The sequence below is a fragment of the Mesoplodon bidens genome (genome assembly GCF_964165515.1).
Source record: "Mesoplodon bidens genome assembly, chromosome: 5".
Classification (NCBI taxonomy): domain Eukaryota; kingdom Metazoa; phylum Chordata; class Mammalia; order Artiodactyla; family Ziphiidae; genus Mesoplodon; species Mesoplodon bidens.
In genome coordinates this window covers 92,655,942-92,662,345 of record NC_138161.1, presented here as the reverse complement: position 1 = coordinate 92,662,345, position 6,404 = coordinate 92,655,942, and positions in this window count along the sequence as shown.

Sequence of the window (6,404 nt, the reverse complement as noted above, 5' to 3'; positions counted from 1 at the left end):
CATAGGGTCGGCTGCAATGGCTGATGATGGCAGGCAACATTTTTTTGTCCCCAGATTAAACATGCACACACACACACACACACACACACACCATTTCAACTATGATTTTGCTGACATTCAATTCTCTTTAAGATTTAAGTAGCATCAGGACTGACAGAGTTTTGCTTAGAATAATGGACCTATAGGTCTAGAGTCCTATGGAAAAATGTTCAAAATAAACCTGACAATAATAAATAATTAACTATGAGTATCTTAATTTTGTCAAGGTTTGAAAATAGTGTTTGAATATTATTAGATTGTTCCTTCAATTGTAATTCATTTTTCTGTTGACTCTCTGGGCTTCCTCTTCACAATGGAGCTTTGAAATGGAAAGGCGCTTGCATGCCAGCATATTTGCCCAGCTGTGCGGCAGTTGTCTTAAATGTGAGCTGATAGAAGAAAAACAAACAATAAGAGACTTTTTCCTCAACCCAGACACTGTAAATGAGACCAACCAAAGCAGAAATGACATTGAGAGTAGAAGCATAACCCATTCCAAACTGGATGAGTAGGCCATTTGTGTTTAAAGTGAGATATTCTATCACAAACTATATCGAGGCTGACTCTGGTGACCCCAGGTTAAGGCCTAAAATAAAATTTAGAGAGAATTTCAAATTATTACAATTTTAATTCCTTCTATGGTCTAGGTTATTTTTATGTTTACTATTTTTATTTTTTATTCTTTAAAAGAAAAAAAAATTAGAGGCTTTCTTTAGATTAAAAATCTAGATAAAAATGTTATTCTTTTTTATAACGATTTTTTAAATTGAAGTATATTTAGTTTACAGTGCTGTGTTAGTTTCAGGTATACAGCAAAGTGATTCAATTATATATATATATATATATATATATATATATATATTCTTTTCCATTCTAGGTTTTTACAAGATATTGAACATAGCTTCCTGTGCTATACAGTGGGTCCTTATTTACCTATTTTATATAAAGTAGTGTATATATGTTAATACCAAACTCCTAATTTATCTCTCCCCCTCCCCCTCCTATTCCCTTGGTAACCATAAATTTGTTTTCTATGTCTATGAGTCTATTTCTGTTTGTAAATAAGTTCTTTTGTATAATTTTTTAGATTCCACATATAAGTGATATCATATGATACTTGTCTTTCTTTGTCTGATTTACTTCACTTAATACGACAATCTCTAGGTTCATCCACGTTGCTGCAAATGGCATTATTTCATTCTTTTTTTATGGCTGAGTAGTATTCCATTGTATATATATAACACATCTTCTCCATCCATTCATCTGTCACTGGACATTTAGGTTGCTTCCATGTCTTGGCTATTGTAAATAGTGCTACTGTGAACATTGGGTTGCATGTATATTTTCGAATTTGAGTTTTCTCCGAATATATGCCCAGGAGTGAGATTGCAGGATCATACGGTAGCTCTATTTTTAGTATTTTAAAGGACCTCTATACTGTTCTCCATTGTGGCTGTACCAATTTACATTCCCACCAACAGTGTAGCAGGTTCCTATTTCTCCATGACCTCTGCAGCATTTATTTATAGACTTTTTGTTGCTGGCCAGTCTGACCGGTGTGAGGTGATACCTCATTGTAGTTTTGATTTACATTTTTCTAAAAATTGAGCAATATTGAGCATCTTTTCATGTGCTTGTTGGTCATCTGTATGTCTTCTTTGGACAAATGTCTATTTAGTCCTTCTGCCCAAATGTTATTCTTTAGTTGTTAGAATTATTACAAACATTATATTAAATATGATAGTAAAATAGCTGAGCTTTCTCAAAGGACATGTTTTCAAAATGTGTGGTCATTTTGTATAGCACATACAATTCAAATAGCTGCCCACCTGACACCTCCATAATACCCTTTAAATGTTAGCTTTCTCTAATACTGCATATTAGAATCACCTTGAGAATTTAGAAAAAAAATAAGACAAAAATCCTAGACCAGATTTTGATTTAATTGATCTACCATGGGACTTAGACATTAGTATTTTTAAACCTCCTCCCCCCCACACAGATGGTTCTGATGTGCAGTATGAATTTGTAGAAAGAGTCTCTTTTTAATCCATCCATATCTCAGCTGCTCTCCATAATGCTCTAAACTGTTGCGCCTCTGCTTTTTTAGTTGCTGGATATTGTCTTAAATTTCAAGATTACCACTTGTAAATGCCAAGCTTTCCTCAGCACCATGGTGATGTGCAGAAAGACCACTTCATCCATCCTTTTGTTTCCAAAAAGGAAGTGGGATTATTTGGAATTTCTAAAGGGAATTACAATGTAAAACAAAAAGAGTATAATCTGTTCCTAGAAAGAAAAAGGATGCATAAACTATTCAGAGAGGATTTATTTATGGATAAACATGAATTTCAAACTTTGCTTTCATGCGGTGATTCTATCCCCCTTTTCTATTAGAGACTAGCCCTTTTCAAATATCTGGAGCATAAATACTATCTGCTCCATTTTGATATTAAATTCCCATCGTTAGTTTCTTCCTGGGATCCATTCTCCTACTTCTGCCCAAGTATTCCATAGGATGCAATATTCTTCAGAAATATTATACCCCATAATTAAATAGCTCCTGAATATAACCACAAGTGACTACAATAGTTAGAAACAAGATTAGTTGAGTAACAGAGACCCAAAATATAATTGCTTAAATAGTATCATAGTTTATTTCTTTCTCCTATAAATATATGAATATATGACAACTACAAGTTCTCTGGGACCCAAACTACTTGTAGCTTTCTATTTTCTGTATTTAGGGTATAGCCTTTAATGCATGGTCCACAATGAAATTCTTGTCATTATATTCAACAGGATGGAAGGAAAGAATACTTTCTGTCTAATGGCACTTCTACTTGCACCCAGTCTTCATGTATTTGATTACATGGCCACATCATAGCAAGGAAAGTTGAGAAATACAGTCTTTTTTTTTTTTTTTTTTTTTTTTTGCGGTAGGCGGGCCTCTCACTGTTGTGGCCTCTCCCCTTGCAGAGCACAGGCTCCGGATGCGCAGGCTCAGCAGCCATGGCTCACGGGCCTAGCCGCTCTGCGGCATGTGGGATCTTCCCAGACCGGGGCACGAACCCGTGTCCCCTGCATCGGCAGGCGGACTCTCAACCACTGCGCCACCAGGGAAGCCCAAGAAATACAGTCTTTATTACAAGTAATAAGATGTCCAGACCAAACAAAACAAGAATTCTTTGAGGAAGAGAATCAGCAGCCAGGGGTCTTTGCTCCAGAGAATTCAGCATAGCAATCTAAAGTAGGATTTGAAAATAAGGTAAGCAAAAGACTTTGGAATAGATTTTGATGCTGTAAAATCAATCTCTTTCAAGGCAACTCCAAATTGTGAGCTGAAAGAATATATGGAAGATAGGGTGTATGCCACTCAGGGTCCTCCTTCAGGACCCAGGAAATTATTTCTCCAAATAGTAGGAGTGTTGGCTACAGATTGCTTGCAGCCAAGTCCTTCTTTGGGGATTTTCTTTTTTTTTTTTTTTTTTTTTTTTTTTTTTTTTTTGCGGTACGCGGGCCTCTCACTGTTGTGGCCTCTCCCGTTGCAGAGCACAGGCTCCGGACGCGCAGGCTCAGCGGCCATGGCTCACGCGGGCCCAGCCGCTCCGCGGCATGTGGGATCTTCCCAGACCGGGGCACGAACCCATGTCCCCTGCATCGGCAGGCGGACTCCCAACCACTGCACCACCAGGGAAGCCCTGGGGATTTTCTTTGACTAAAAGAAGTTGCCTCACCCACAGTTAGGTCTCTGGCCCTACTGAGAGCCCATGTCTGATAATTAGTCAATGTAAAGGTACAAAGATCTGCCAACTTGCCTCAATTCTGGATACACCATCTCCTGAGTTTCCTGGTGGGGTGGACTAAGACCACTGTTGTAACTTCATTTCCTTCTCCCTCTACACAATTCTGATTTTCACACGTCCTCCCAGGTGTTTTCTTTGAAAGCACTCAATAAACCTATGCATGTGAATCTCTGTCATAGAGATGTTTCCAAGAACCAAATCAAGGAAAGTTGATACCAGGACTGGTGTTAGCTGGTTCATCAGCAGGCTGACTAGCAGTGAGGGCCTCATTGCAGACAGAAAGTGGAGTACTACTAACCCCTCACATGCTATGTTGGTACTACTGTTTAAGCTTTCCTTTGAGGGGAACTGAGATGGCATATTCATAGAAAGAACCATACTGAAAAGCACAGTGTATCACACTTTTGAGAAATTTTGGAAAAGAAGAAATTTTAAGGAGTATGGAACCATTGGCAGTCAATGGAAACTGTCAAAATATTAGAGAAAGACAGTAAAAAGCTGAGGACAAATACTTAAAAATTTAAGGTGATGTTAAAACTCACAGGTTCTCCTTACCAGCGTGTATAGAGTTTTTCATCTCCTCCAGCAAGAGGACAGAAAAGTCTGAGGACCAGGCCCAGGACTTAAATATATAAGAAAAGTAGAAATCCTATGACATTTGAATTCTCAGCTGTATCAGATCTGTTATGCCAAAACCAGGGTCCTAAGAAGGCCCGAGTCTTGGGATGAATATATTTGGATAGATGAACTCAAGAATCTTATAATTCCAGATATCTCTGAACTCCCTGGACTAGTCAAAATGACCCAGTAGTCTCTATTAAAGTTTAGTGCTTTCCCTTGCTTGAAGAAAATGCAGATGCCTCCTTAGCTTTCTATTCTCAGTCCCTATGTTATAGCCCTCCTCTACTTCTCACCTCATCTCTCAGGCATAATACAAATAACTGGGGTCAAATTAAAATATAACATGGCTGAAGAAGTGCTGGTCTGTCAAGGGAGGAAATGGAAAACATGCTAAATTTGCTAAATGTCCTAGCAAACACATATAACAAGAACCAGGAGAATATGAATGAATCTGGATCATGAAGGTTCTAGATCAGGGGAGGTGAAACATAAAATTGAATAGGGAAGAGATTATTAAAATGACAGTACTCTTTCACTACATAGGAGTTAATATCTTTAGTTCCAAAGGACCTTACAAAATGGTGCTAACATGCTACTAAGATGTCTCTTGGAAGCTTGGAAAAAGGGATGGCCCAAATTAAGTAAAGTAATATTGTGTGACAGACAAAAATGAAGAGATCAAAAGGCTCAGAGTAGTGTGTAGGCTACAGTGGATATACTATTAAGGCTGGGAGAGTCATCATTGGTTTCTTATCTCTGGGAGGAACCAAAGGATGCTTCATTTACAAATGTGGTAAGAGAACCAGCATTGTTGAGATGTACATGAGGAACTGTCCTCTACAGGCTAGAATTGACCATAAGAAATACTGTTATAGAACTGGGCTTTCTAACAGCAATGGGGTTAATAGGATTTAGGAACAATAGACACCATACTGTATTGCTTAACCATCAAAAACAAGGTGATCATAATTACTGTAAAGGGTGGCAGAGTGGCAATGGGTGGAGGTATGCTGTTTTTCAGAGGGCTATGGATACAAATGTAATTAATAGAACACGATGTTCTTAAGAGCAAAATAGCTGGACAGCAAATAAGAATATTGGATGATCAGAATTCTGAAGACAGCCACTCCAATAGGAATTCATAAGACCCTTTTCAGTTTCTTGACCTAATATGGTTCTGTGACTCTGAGACCACTGTCCGAAGAAGAGGCAGAGTCCCTTTGAGAAGGGACTCTACAATACCCCAAAAGAGTATATAGTAATAATTCCCCTAGGCCTTCTGCAAAAGTACCTATAACAATTTACACAGGTAACTGTACGATGGGGGTCAAGAATTGGTGTATACAGGATCTAAGTTGACATTCATACCTGGACTTGAGGCATCATTATGACCCACTTTTATCTCCATTAGAGTGGGGGTGAATGGAGTATAAGTAATAAATGGAGTCCTGACCCTGGCTTGGCTCTCAGTGAGTGTACTGGGGTCTGTGAACTCACATGGAAGTACTTTTCCTGGTCTTCAAATATATAACTCAGTGGATATACTTGGTAGTTGACAGAGCCCCTGCAATAGTCCATTAGCTGTTAAGAGTTGTTATAGTGTGGTGAGCCAAGAGGAGGCATCTGAAACTGCCCCTTTTCTTGGCCAAGATAATACAAATCAATAACAATTTCCAGGGGAAATAGCAGAGATTAATTCCGTCCTTAATTATCTAAAGGATGCAAAGGGTTGGTCCTCATCATATTCCCCATTTAATTCATAATCTAGAACTTACAAAAGAAAATAGGTCTTGGCAAATGACAGTTGACTATAACAAACTCAACCAAATAGTAGGCCCAACTGTAGCTGATATGCCAAATATGGTATCTTGGTGAGAAAAGATTAACTCAGCCTCAGGCATGAAGTCATGATGAAGTAAAAACACTTTTTTCATCCTT